The sequence below is a fragment of the Oratosquilla oratoria genome, chromosome 6 (genome assembly GCF_046742065.1).
Source record: "Oratosquilla oratoria isolate Oo_2021 chromosome 6, ASM4674206v1, whole genome shotgun sequence".
NCBI classification, from domain to species: domain Eukaryota; kingdom Metazoa; phylum Arthropoda; class Malacostraca; order Stomatopoda; family Squillidae; genus Oratosquilla; species Oratosquilla oratoria.
This window is the reverse complement of record NC_134782.1, coordinates 10,870,053-10,884,900: the sequence shown is the minus strand read 5'-3', so window position 1 is coordinate 10,884,900 and position 14,848 is coordinate 10,870,053. Positions and strand designations below refer to the sequence as shown.

Below are 14,848 nucleotides of genomic sequence, written 5' to 3'. Positions count from 1 at the left end.
GGCGCGGTTCCCTACACACCCGCTTTCATCCAGTCGACATTTTTTATTCTTCTTTTTCCATTTTTTAAAATCCATAGCAGCCGATGGATAAGGAGCATTTCCCGCTGTCAAACGCCCAACTAAGAAAAGATAATACAGTAGATACACTCGGCCACCCCACTCGTCGTTCAAAAATTTGTGCTTTAAGAAACAAAAAACAAAAAATATATAGAAATAAAAAATATAGATAAAGGCTGGTCCTGGGGCCCTTAGGGCTGTGCCTAGGGCCCCGGGGGTGGAAGGGGGGCCATTATCATGGCCTGGGTTCCTCTCAGCTGAATAAAATCGTCCGGCGTTAGCTATGATAAACGAAAAGGTGTTCTTTGTACTTAGAGGAGGAAACCGAGTCGGATGAACTCTCCCTACTAGGACAGAAGCGCTGGTGAACTACAGTCCTTAGCAACAACAATCCTCTCCTTCCCTTTCCTCTCCTCTCCTTACCCCTTCCCCATCTCCACCTTCTCCTTTCCACCTTCACCCTTACCCTCATCCTCATCTTCCCTCTCACCCTCACACTACCCTTCCCCTCAGGAACACACACCTACTCACATACACAAATGCACACATCTACTCACACACCAACACACATACCCGCCCAAAGACGTTATCAGTTCAACTGCCGTTTGGAAAACTCTTCGTAGTTAAGGCCTGAGCTCTAACCCCGCCCTCACCAAGACCTAGAAGACTTCCCCCACCCCCGAGGTTAACCTCAAAGAACACAAACTTGGAGGTTTTGTCAAGTCCCCCCAACCCCTAAACCCCTTTTGCTGTCGTGACGCAGTTTAACCTTTTTAGTCTGGTTAAAAATTTTCTTTAATCAATCTTCAGGAACAACATCGGGGGATGGGGGTTAAGGCCATTTCATTCATTTTCACATTCAAAATTGTGTGATCGCGACAGCTAACGCAACCGAAACTAGCATGGCGCTTCCTAGAGGAACATTGCATATTGGTTTGCAATTTCCCAACGCTTCTAACTTCATCAACAATCTCGCAACCTTGCCTTGCCTTTCCAAAAGAAATTTCAAAGAATAAAACACTTCAGTACATACTTACACACACACACACACACACACACACACACACACATACATATATATATATATATATATATATATATATATATGTATGTATATATGTATGTATGTATATATATATGTATATATATATATATATATATACATATATATATATATATATATATGTGTGTGTGTGTGTGTGTGTGTCTGTGTGTGTGTGTGTGTGTGTGTGTGTGTGTGTGTGTGTGTGTGTGTGTGTGTGTGTGTGTGTGTGTGTGTGTGTGTGTGTGTGTGTGTATACACCTCGGTAGTGAGGGGGTTGATAGTGTGTACACCATTATCTTGCATAGGATTTTTTACCTTTATTTTTTCACTTTAGTAATATAACGTGACTTTTTGTCACTTACAGATCATATAAATCCTGGTAACCACTCTTTTTTTCTGAAGAGTAGTGATTGATCAAAGATACAAAGAGCAGACCAGCCGTAATTGATCTGTCAGGCAATTTCAGTTAATTGAAACTCAAATTAACAGAGGGAGGATGGGACAGCTGTAAGAGGCAATCTGTATCTTTCATAAATATGAGACCTGAATCGAGTCCAGATATTACAAAAATATTCTATAAAAGCATTAATATTTCATAAGTGAGATGTCCCTAGTTGTTGTTTTATCATTATTTCAAAGCTTCTTATTCTTTTAATTATTCCTTATATTCGTTTTGGCTTGTATGCTTGTCAGACAGATTTTTTTGTCTGAGGACATATTATGAGAATCAATGTTTTTCAACTAAATTTCGATTTTTAGAAGACATACCAGTTAGGACAACTGATGTGATTAATGGTATTGCTGAAAACCAATTGGAAAATGTCTAAAATGTTAGAGCATCATATTACCCTTTGCATACATAATGATGGTGAACATATTAAAACCAACATCCCTCCCCCCAAAAAAAATCGAATTCTACTTTACAGATTAATTCTGTCTTGTAATTGCCCGGCTTCTTAAACTATGAATATGTAACTCTGAACACGGACTTTATAAAATCCTTGTATGTATATATACAGTTACAAGCTAAACTTTTGACCCACTCGAGTTTTTTTTTTTTTTTTTCTAATCATCATCAGTTAAGACACACGTCAGGGAGCGCGTTACTTCATTCACACTCTCTCGCCAGTCCTCCAACGGTCTCTCTGAGCAAGCTTCCATGCAGGCACCCTTCCCATTCCAAAGAGCTCACGACAGGTTCAATAAACTTGTCCCCAACCATGAATTCTGTGAATGTCCCCATCGTCTCCTCCATCGTCAAGATCTTTGTTTGACAACATTTTTTGCTATCTGCTCAACAAAATTACCTAACTGTAAGCTAAATATTAAATAGTTATTAAATAGATCACGTTCTTGACAAAAATATTGATGTTGTTAGAACATTTGTTCGTGACTGTACATACAAAGGATTACAAAGGCGGAGCATGCCGACAGGAAACCTTTTGATCCATATCTAGGTCGGATGCAAAAAAAAAAAACATACATTTATACACACACACACATTACACGACTCGGTGGCGCGGTTGGTAGAATACTGGACTACCAGCATGGTGGTGCTCGTAGTATTTGATTCGAATCCTGCCCAGGGCCGAAATTATTTCGGTATCGTTGCGCTTCGGGTCGTTACTCTGACTCTCGTGGGCGGGGAGTTGTGTGTGTGTGTGTGTGAAAGGTCATAGCATTACCCATAGATCGGTCATACGAGCTCTGAGCTCTCTTCCGGGAGGGAAATAGCTGTCGATCACGAGTCCAACACGTGATCCAAAGACCAAGGTGAATACATGTGGTGAACCAAGTCCCCCACATGTGGTTCGACGTGGTATTTTAGCTTATAGTATCGCCGCTGCAGAAGTGGAAGGGGCAGGAAATATATATGTTGTGTAGAAATAGCCGGCCTTTGGCCTTGTATTATATTTGTGTAGGTTAAGTCTATATTACTCCTGTACTACGTGCATATATATCCTCATGAAAGCACGACCTAGGCCCTGCCGAGCCATGTTTCGGTCAGGATGGGTCGTGTGCTTCTTTAACGTACGCATGACGGGTATATAAGGACGCCAGGTTTGGATGTCGAGCCCAGTCCTATTCTGGAGTACTTTGGAAAGGTGTTCGAGCACGTCTTAAGCCGCCGCCTGACCGTGTACCTAGAGACGGAGAATGTGCTGAGGGACTGCCAGTTTGGTTTTCGGCCGGGGCGCGGTGCAGAAGACGTAATATCCATAATCACTCAATGGGTTCAAAGACCGCCAGACGGTCGCCCTGGTAAGGCCATTTTGGTTTGTAAGGATGTGGAGAAGGCATTCGATACTGTATGGCACGAAGGCCTTAAGTACAAATTGTACCACAACTTCGACTTTGCCCTGCCGTTCACAAGGTTGCTCTGCAACTACCTGGACGACAGGTCAATTAGAATAAAGTGGCGGGGCTGTCTGTCCCAACCTTTTGTGCCGAAGGCTGGAGTGCCGCAAGGGTCAGTCCTTGCCCCCACTCTGTACAATCTATATACGAATGACCTGCCAGAGCCGGCTTATCCTCGCAACCAGGCTCTAACTCTTTCGTATGCGGACGACACTAACCACATAAGCAGACACAAAACGCGAAGGACCATACCCGTGTGCTGGGTAGCACACTTGATAATGACCTTACCTGGACCCCACACTTCCGCAAGCAGGGAGCGAAGGCTAGGGCTGTGCTGGGTAAGCTCAGACGCTTCAAAACTGCAACACTGAGAACCAAACGTCGATTGTACCTAGCCCTCGTCAGACCGATTCTGTGCCAGTCCCCGGGACTAAGCCAGCTGACATGTGCCACCAATAACTACGAGCATCAGAAGGTTCAGAATGCCGCTGTCCAGTTCATCACGGGCTCGCGATGGAGCGACTTCAGAACCACTGAGTCTCTACACCAAATTTCCAACATCCGTCCACTCAACCAACACAAACACAAACTTCACTCAAGACACCTAGAAAAACTGCACGCCAAACACAAACATCTGATACAACATATTACACCTAGACCACACCGTACAGACTATCTGTCAGCTGCGCCCGTCCCACGTGCGGTGTACACGATAAAACGTGTATAACCGCACCAACAAGTAACACACCCCTTCACCAGCTTGACTGGTGATAACCGCAATAATGTAATAATAATAATAGTAATGGTAATAATAATGATAATAATAATAATAATAATATCGTTACTCAAACCCGACCTGGGGTAAAACAGGAATTCTCATGCCTTACCTGGGGCTAATCAGGAACGCCCTCTACACGCGGGAAGTGAAATCTACTCACTAACCGTAAATTACACACATACACCTCTCACGAACATAGCCGCATCCCACGCACAAACATATACACTTCCTTTTTCTTCGACTAAAATTCGCTTCCTTTCTCACTTTCTCTTATACTACATCTTCTCATTTCAGTTTACCTCCCACTAAAGATTTTTCCGTTTTTCCCCCTTTCTCTCCTACTACGTCTCCTACCATTTTCCAAACTTTCGTTGGTGATATAATATGCTCTTCCTCCCGGCATTGGCGCCACCGTCCAAGTTCCTAGCCCAGTTCTCCTAAAGCCACGACAACAAACTAGCCCCTAATCGCTCGCAATTCGCCCGGTGGCAATAGCCCTCTTTTATACACTACTATCTTTTCATTTTCTAACAGACATTCTTCCCCTCCCACAAAACCCGATCCCGCGCAAGCGAGGTGGTCTTTTCTTGGAATCCAGAATCCAGTCCTATTCTGTACTTGCCACAAACGGGTCGCGACTCAGGTCACTCTGCGGTCACTTTTGTGCGGCGCCCAGCCCGCTGACCCAGCCTAGCTCGACACACCCCTACCAGAATAAAGCCACCAAACCCACTCTAGTCTCCCTCACTCTCTCGTTACCAAAGCGCAAGTAACATTCTCGTAATGACATACACACACACACAACTCGGTGGAGCGGTTGTTAAGAGTCCCCGACTGTCACTACGGCGGCTCGGGTTCGAATCCTGCCCAGGGCTGAAATAATTTCAGTATCGCTGCGCTTCGAGTCGTTACTCCAACTCTCGTGGGCGGGGAGTTGGGTTTGTGTGCGCGTGTAAGGTCATAGCATTACCCACAGATCGGTCATACGAGCTCTGAGCTCTCTTCTGGGAGGGAAATAGCTGTCGATCACGAGTCCAACACGTGATCCAAAGACCAAGGTGAAAAGAAAAAACACATGCACATACACACACACAAACACGAACGCATATATATATATATATATATATATATATATATATATATATATATATGTGTGTGTGTGTGTGTGTGTGTGTGTGTGTATGTATATATATATATATATATATGTGTGTGTGTGTGTATGTAGGTATATATATATATGTATATACATATATATATATATATACATGTGTATATACATATATATGTGTGTATGTGTGTGTGTGTGTTTGTGTGTACATACTCGTACATACAGACATACATACATACATACATACATACAGACAGACAGACATACAGACATATGCCAAAAGCTTTCCCCCACCTTACAAGGGAGGTATCCATTCTACCCCCATTCATCATCCTCCCTCCCTCTTATCTTGGTTTATCACAATATACGCAGTGTTGATAATATTTTTCTATAGACTTTACAGTTTTCTAGCTATTTTCTTCCCTGAATAAGGTAGAGAACACACAGTATCCCCGAAGTGCTCCAAAGTCCCACATATATTTTGTTGGATATTGATTATTGGCATATGGTTTCTAATTAATGCTACCTCCAAACACTTAATCTTTCTTTTGTCATTGATCTTGGATAGTATTACTGTGTTTGTGTTCATTTGATCCCGTGATATGCTGGTGTTAAAAGAGTCATGTGTTGTGAATAAGTATTCATGTAAGTTAAAGACGGTTCGCTTTGTAATGAGGAGTATATTGGTCACACAACACAACATGATCAGAAAGCCTTAGAACCACATGCAAAACGTAGTAGTAAAATCACACATAACATAAACACATAACACCAACATATCACCAACGGGATCAACTGAACACAAATACAGTAATAATACCCAAGAACAATGACAAAAGATGATTTGAATGTTTGGAGGCAGTATTAGTTAGAAACCGTATGCCGATGATTAATATCCAACAGAATATGTGTGGGACTTTTGGGCTTATCGGGGCACCCCACGTTTTGAACATTTTTGGACTCATCCTCTGTTAATGTTACCATTTGTGATACTTGTAAACATGTATGTAGTTTAGAAAATAAAATTACCAGAAGATGCCTGAGGTATAGGCGAAATGTCGTAATGCGTTAGTTTTTATATCCAAACAATATTGTGTATTCAGATCACCAACGCCGAGTATGCTGAAATTCAATAGCAAGTGTAATGTTGAAAACCTGCTCCCAAAATTTAATAATATAAATATATATATGTATATATATATATATATATATATATATATATAAATATATTATTTAATGTATGTATGTATATTATGTTAATGTTTGGACAATGAAAGATCATATGTTGTGTGCCCTCACGCTGATTAGAAAAAAAAAAATCAGTCCAAAACGAGTTTGCACGTAGTTTTATATTTTGATTAAGTAAACGTAAGTGAGATAAGTTTAACCCCCTTCCCTGTTGAAGGATTAACTGCCAAATGAAATCACCTCACGACAAGCAGAATTAAATTTATTAGTGCCACTTGGTACGGAAGGGATTTCCTCCACCTCTCCCTATAGAGTTGACAACCGGCGACTGCTCTTTTCTTCCCACTAATACAAGTTGGTGAAATAGAAAAAGCCCCAAGGACCGTTGCCAGCCGTTGTGGGGCATTGGGTATTCAGTCATTAAATTTGAGGCAATACATTGTCCTTGCGAACTGCTATTTACTAACTCTTCTATCATTTTCAACAAGTTTTACTGTACTTCGAATATAACTACAATAATCAAACACTCATTTGTCATTAATTTGTACGTAATACAATGCACGGACATTCACGTATTCTTAATTAGTATGTAAAGATTAGTAAACACTCACCATGTATAAAGATACGCGCAATAAGTTTCTACTTCCTCGCAGTCTGAACACATTCATAACACTGTTGATGCTTGTCACGGGAGGAGAGGTGGTGGTGGTAGAGGAAGCTCGCAGTGGAGGTGGACGGGGGGGGTAGTGAGGATGGTGGCGCTATGTAGATGGTGGTCGTTGTGAGTGTTACGGTGAAGGTAGATATGGTGACGGTCAGTGAAAAAAATTAAAATAACATCATTGAATTTCATCATTATAGATTTATCGTTGAACATTATATATCAGATATTATCATACATTATCATTATTATCATCAGTATTACATACATACATACATATACCAAGGCTTCTTTCCACCTTACCAGGGGGGTAGCCAAAAAGGACAAGGCACAAAAACATTCCCATCCATTTCATCCCCGAAAACACTCCACACCCCTCCACCCTCCCTCCCATCTTAGTACCTCCTAGATGACGGGTCATACCTGCACCCTGTCCACTGCCCTGGGTCAGAAGCAGTGTCGCAGGACACAGCACATCCACAGCAAGGCCACTTCATTAAATCGGCGACCCCCCATCTCCGTCCCCCCATATAAAGGAGAGGACGGGGAGAAATCCCTTCGGGCTGCGTCAAAAATTTTTGCTCACACACACTACCTCACCCCCATTCCCCCGTCCAATCCACCTCATGCATCATAACATTTTCCATATACAACCATTCTCCATTCACCCCTGTCTTCTGTCTTCTCCCATCCTTCCTCAACAGACATTCCCCTCTTCCCCAAAGCCCCCTTCACCCCATCCATCCATCTCATCCAAGGACGTCCCCTCATGTTCACTCCCTCCACATCTGCCTTCCATACCTCTTTTACTAGTCTTTCTTCACTCATTCTTTCCATGTGTCCAAACCATCCTAATACTCTTTCATCCACCCTATCTCCCAGCTCCCTTTCCACCCCTGTTCTCCTCTTCACTTCCTCATTTCTCACTCTATCTAGCCTAGTAACCCCCATCATACTTCCCAGACACTTCATCTCAAACACATTCAAGTTCCTTCTCTTTTCCTCTCTCATGTTCCATGTTTCTGCTCCATACAGTGCTGTTGGCACAATCACTCCTTCATACAGTCTCCTCTTAGCATCCATTCCCAGATTCCTATTCCTCATTACACTTTTTAAACCACCAAGGCATTTACTCGCTTCTCTCAATCTACATTCTACCTCCACCTTCACTCCACCCTTTCCTGCCACATTTGCACCCAAATATCTAAATATCATCAGTATTATTATCATTATTATCATCATTATTATTATTGTTATTATTATTTTATTATTATTATCATTATTATTATTGTTGTTATTGTTATTATTATTATTATTATTATTCTATTATTATTATTGTTATTACTATTATTATTATTATTATTATTATTATTGTTATTATTACTATTATTATTATTATTATTGTTATTATTACTATTATTATTATTATTATCATTATTATTATTGTTGTTATTATTGTTATTACTGTTACTATTATCATCATCATCATCATCGTAGTCGTCGTCATCTTTATCATTATTATTATTATTATTACTATTATTATTATTATTATCATTATCATTATCATTATAATTGTTATTGTTATTAATGTAGATTTGGAGTTATGATCTACATTTGCTGGTTTGGTGAGATAAAGTAGTTGAGGTTGTCTTTGTTTTAATGGCTCAGTCTTCTCTGTTTTACAAACAGAAGCAACCTCCGAGGAAGACTCGGGGAGTTACCCAATTCTGATTTACATGGGTACAAGTAGACTGTTGACACAATCATACATTATTTTCTTATATTTACTATTTACTATGCATGGACTGCGTCTGGACTCTCAGTATTCATGCATGGGATATATCTACATAAGAATTACAAAGGATGGAAAACATACGAAAAATATATGATGAAGAAATTAAACGTTGAAATAAGTTGATTCTGGAAAGGTTGGCAATGATGAAAGGAGAAGTATCTATTGTTCTCGCAGGTGTTGGCTGTAGTCCGAAATGCCTGGCTCTCTGGTCACTGTTCAGATCCGATGACAATGGAACGGTCCCTTGGAAAGAAAATCCAAGCACAATAGCGGATCCCCTGAGTGTTTTCTGAAGACGTTGGAGTTCACTATCACTCCATATCCGTGCGTGTGCACGCTAGACATATAAAGAATTGACTCTTCCTTCTTGCAACAGATACTCGGCTCAGGTACCACTCACTGCACACAGTAAGGTCAATGCTCATGGAAGATAAGAACTAATATATACAAGGCCTTTGCAGGACCTTGGCATGAAGATAAATGCACATAATATTGGAGTAATGGGGGTATCGGGAACTACTCATGAATTAAATTAAATTTACTTAATTGTATGAACTGCGGAAGTAGATATCATTTCCGTCCACCTAGGCAAAATGTACTCTTGTCAAGTTGCTCGGTTTCGAAAATTGTAGCGGGGAAGAGGGTAGGAGGCTTTGGTGGAGAGGATTGGTGATGGTCCTCTATTGCAGGGGTAGTGTGAGTTTGTGAGTGGACAGTCTCTATGTGGAGGCCACGGGGGACTCTTTTGGTATGATCTTTGTGCAAGACTGTCTCTGTGATATTGTGCAGCCTGACTGCTTTGACTTTATTCTTTGACTTATGTCCAATGATACGGTAGGGTACAGAGAATTTAGGGGAGAGCTTCGAGGTAGGAATATAGTTTAGGGTGTAAACAATGTCTCCAACTTCAAAGGTACAAGCTCTGGCTGATTTGTTATGCAAACGGACCATTTCGTCCTTAGATGAAGAGTATTATGGATTCTTTTGAAAAAAAAAATATAAATTTGTTACTTTTACCTTGAAATTGTAAATGGGAGGTAATTCTGAAAGAAGGTCATGTGGGAGCCTTTTGTCCGAGCCAAAAAGAACAAAATGAGGTGATTCCGATATCGACCTGTTAATGGAACTATTTATGCAAGCTTGAATCATGGGGACATGTTCATCCCAAGAAGGGTGAAGATCAGAAGCCATTTGAAGTAAGGTGATTAGCAGTAGTGTTTTCTTTTTTTTTTTTTTTTTTTTTTTTTAAGTAATTACAAATGTGCGAAACAGTTATTGTTGAATTCAGTCCCGTTGTCAAAAATCAGTTTTGGTTGTAGTGAAGGGGTATATGGGTTTGTCAATAAGGGTCTTTGCTACGTTTTGTGCTGTCGTCTCTGGTAGGGGGGAAAGAATACAGAATCGTGAAAAATGATCGACACAGACAAAGAGTTATTGGTTTCCGCTATGTGTAAGAGGCAACTTAAAAAGATCAACAGCGACTGTGTCGAATGGTTTACAAGAGGTAGGGTAAATTTTAATTGGAACATGACCGCTGATATGACCTTTGTGAGTAGTACAAAGGTGACAAGCATCAATGTGGGCGTGTATATCCTTCCTCAGGATTAACCAGAAGTAGTGCAATATTGCTTATGCAACGCATTTCTCCTTGCCAGGGTGTGCAGCAATGGGGGAACCGTGTAGAAGTTGTAGAACTTCCGGAATGAGGTCCGTAGGGACTACAAGCTGGAATACTGACCAGTTGGGTTCATGTTTGTTCGTTAGTGTTGTTTTGTGATATAGTATGCCATCAACTAACGTGTAATTGTCGAGATTGGGAGGAAAATTTTCTGTGTCAATTGTGTCTGTAAATTCGAGGAAGTATATGACACGTTTCCAAAGAGGGTCTGATCTCTGCGCTGCGGCTACGCGCGCTTGTGTAAGTTACTGAAATCGGGTTTTGAGGGATCGTCGCAATATGGCGACTGAGAGCGTCTGCAACTAGGTTCGCTTTTCCTTGAACAAAATGAAAGGTAGGCATGAACTCTGGTATAATAAGGAACCAGCGGGCAGGTTTTCCTGGTTCTTTCCTTTGAAGAGGCGTAAGATTGGTTGATGGTCTGTGCATATGTGTATGTCGTAACCAAGGATGATCTCTGAAATTTTTTAGTGCGTATATAACAGCTAAAGCTTCTATGTCTGTGACTGAGTAATTTTGTTCGTGTTTGTTGAGTGTGCGACTAGCATAGGCAATTGATCTGAGTTTTGTGTCGTGTTGTTGCATGAGGACTGCGCCAAATCCGGTGTAGGACGCATCTGTATATATTGTGAAAGGAAGCTTGTAGTTTGGGAAGGCAAGGACAAGTGCCGTGGATAAGTCTTTCTTTAAGTCATTAAAGGATTTCTCTTGGTCAGGTGTCCAAATGAAGGGGATATCCTTCTTAGGTAGTGAAGTTAATGGTGTTGCTATACCAGCGTAACCTTGAATATAACGTCTATAAGATACTGATAGACCAAGGAATGAACATGTGTGTTCAACAGAATTAGAGCGTGGAAAATCATTGACTGCCTTGACCTTGTCGTCCGAGGTTCAATTTCCTTTTGAATTAAGGACATGTCCTAAGAAGGGTATTTCATTCTGAAGGAAGGAGCACTTCTTTAGCTTCAATTTGAGACCAGCTTTTGCTAATCGTGAGGAGAAAGTGTGTAGAGTATGTAAATGTTCGCCAGCGGATTTGGAAAAGATTATCACGTCATCGAGGTACATAAACACTGAATGACCCCCATGAGACCTGCAAATACTGTGTGCATAAGTCATGTAAACACTGAATGAGCTGAAACGAGACCCATGGCTAGTCTTTTGAAGTGATAATGACCTGTAGGTGTACTAAAGGCTGTCAGAGGCCTGGACTCTGGAGCAAGGGGGAGCTGGAAATATCCCGACATAAGGTCCAAAGCCGTGAACACTACGTTGTTTTCACCGTCGGAGTACAAGATATCTTGTAAGACAGGGGTGGGGTGTCGATCTGGTATTGTAAGTTTATTTAACTCTCTGAAGTCTACTACTGGGCGGAAGGAACCATCGTGTTTAGGGACAACAAAGAGAGGGAAATTCCATTCACTGATTGATGGTTCAATAATGTCTTGCGCAATCATGTCTTGGATAAGGTTATCTACAATCATGCGTTTACTGTGTGGCATTCTGTATGCGGGAATGTAACGTGGTTTAGAGTTCTCACGAAGGGGTATATGATGCTGAATAGGATTAGTAACTCACCTGGAGTGGCAATATTATGTCTAAACTCATTGGAAACTGCAAGTCTGCTTGTGCATCAGAGAAGTCTATGGGGTTGAAATGTGATGCATCAATGGGTTCCTGTGCTGTGGGCACGTCGGAAATTGTGGTACAAACTTGAGAAGTGAGGAACTTGTTATCCATGACTTTGATGCGTGAAGGATATACTTCGAAATAGCAAATGTTTGTACCAACTATGAGATGTGCGTTAGTATTATTGGCTATTATAATGCAAGTATGACCTTTGACTTACAGCTGGTGACTGAAAGCAAGGAAAAGCCATTGACATGGCAAGTTTCTACCATACAGAGCATATCGGTGTCTTGTACTTGAAAAAACTCGTATTTGTATCTTTGTATGCCCACCCACGAAGGAACAGCATCTTTGGGCTGATAAGTGCTGCGTGTGTTTGAATGTAGATAACACTTCCGAGGCTGGGGTGGATTTCTTTGTGAATTCCTCTAAGAGGAGGAAGGTGTCTTCAGGTAAATAGTAAATGATAATAAATTGACATATTTATTATTAGTTATGTCAATTTATTATCATTAACTATTTACCTGTTTGTTTGTTATTCAACTATACCTATGCATTTATTTGTGTATTTTATTTGTTATTTACATTATTGTAGTTTTAATTTATTATTAATATGATTTTTTTTTTTTTTTTGTTTTTTTTTTTGCATCCGACCTAGATATTAATCAAAATGTCTCATGTCGGCATGCTCCGCATTTGTAATCCTTTGTAAGTTCAACTGTATTTACCGGGTGTTTTGTCTTGAGTTTTGCTGATTTGGACATGCGGGAGGAGTTAGTGCGACCGTTATATTTGGAACAGCTGTCGGTAAGGTAGAAGAGTTAGAGTCCTGGGAAGGTGTTTGGGTGGTGGTTCAATTTGTGCTAGCAGCTGGTGCATCCTCGTGTGATAAAGCGGAGTGAGTTTGAGTGGGGGGAGTAGAATCAACTGACGCGGAATTTTGTTCTGCCTGCTCGGCCACGTGTATATTGTTTACTATGTGAGAAGGTGCTGATGGGAATGCAGGGAGGAAGTGATGTGCATAAATGGTGCCATTTTGAGCAGGGTAAATGACTATGTTATATTGTTTCATCAATATTAAACCTATGAGGATATCAGCAGGAAAGCAAACGTCAGCTACGTAGGTGGTAACTGAAATGGATGGACACTCATCTTTGAAGCTAATGTCTAGGGAAATTTTACCTATGATCGGGAGTGCAACTCTATCTACATTGCAAAGGTTACGTTGGGGGGTTCCAAAATGGTAACACGTTTAGTTCCAGTGCGAAATTTGTGGAAACTGTGTGTTGACATTATGTTAACTGGGAAACCCGAATCGAGAAAAATTGTCACCTTGGTGTTGCTAGACGTAGCATTGAATGTTAAGGAATGGGAAGACATGTCTGGGATATCCAGGGTATGTACAAGTAGAGTTGATGAGTGAATATCCGGGCATGGAGCAACTGTCCTTGGTGTGCACTGAGTCCTTGTATTCTGTAGTCATAAAGGAGATGTGTTACGTGAATGCCTTGCAGGAGAGGTGGTACATGAATGCCTTGCAAGGGAGCGATCTGGGGATTCTGGTCTGTGTTCCCTCCGTGCTAGCAGCACACGGCAACGATCACTTGTGTGAAAACATGTACCGTGATAATCGTAGTATCGGTTTGGTTGTGAAGGGTTTCTGTGGTAACACGTGCTTACGAGGTGTCCTGGTTTGTGGCAGCATGTACAAACCGTTTGTGTTCCTGAAGGAGAGCGTTGGCGTGAGCGATGTCGAGTGCGAGATGTATGTCTTAATCTCGTGTTATGTGAGGGGGACCGTGAGACCTGAGCTGTTGTATGGGTAGGTGCAATGGGTACTGACTGGCTCTGGATCTGGGTGATAGCTTTGTTCGTGTCAGAGAATTTTCTGGAGAATTCGCCTAGTGTGATACCTGGTGTGAATGGAATTATGCTAGCTTTCTGGAGTGTGTCTGGGTGTAATTGGGAGAGTAGTCGAAAGTATGCCATGAATGAGACCACGTGTTCCAATGAAATTGTGCCTTCTCAGACCCAGTCTGAGTTTTCGATGCTTTATCTGAGTTCACTTTTAAATGTTGAAGCAATTTTTAACAGCTTTCTTTTTGGTGTGGTGTGGACCATGATTGTAAGTTCTAGCCAAAGAGTATAGAGGGGAAAGTGATCCAAGTTGCTCAAATGCAGCAAAGGACTTTTTAAAGTGCACTTCGAATTCCTGATAGTTTGTGGTTTCCTCAAATAAATCAGACTGAATGATGTCACCAGCTAGTGTATTATTCTTATCTATTCTGGCAGTTAGTATAGAGATTTTGGCCCTCTCGTGTGTGATGTTTCTTCGTGTGATCTCTGATTCAACATCAGAGATGAAATTGTGTATACGAATGTTCTTGCCGTTAAAGAGCGGTAATGTCTCATCCTTGACTACGGTGATCAGATTTTGTATTGTCATGTTTTGAGTAGCAAATGAATTTTCTAAAGCGTTGCTAGCACAAGGAGGGGACATGTTTGATGAATTGGAAGTGAGCGTATGCCGAGTCGGAGAGGGGTTTGGACA

At 41.2% G+C, this 14,848-nt stretch overlaps 1 protein-coding gene across 1 annotated transcript in view; it reads right to left on the bottom strand.

Moving 5' to 3' along the window:
* LOC143026289 (proton-coupled amino acid transporter 1-like) overlaps positions 1–7,240 on the bottom strand; it is a 73,669-nt gene extending 66,429 nt beyond the window's left edge. Inside the window, exon 1 of the mRNA XM_076186418.1 lies at positions 7,146–7,240. The gene's annotated coding sequence lies outside the window, so the exon portion shown is untranslated. The remainder of the gene's footprint in view (positions 1–7,145) is intronic.
* Positions 7,241–14,848: the final 7,608 nt, after the last annotated feature.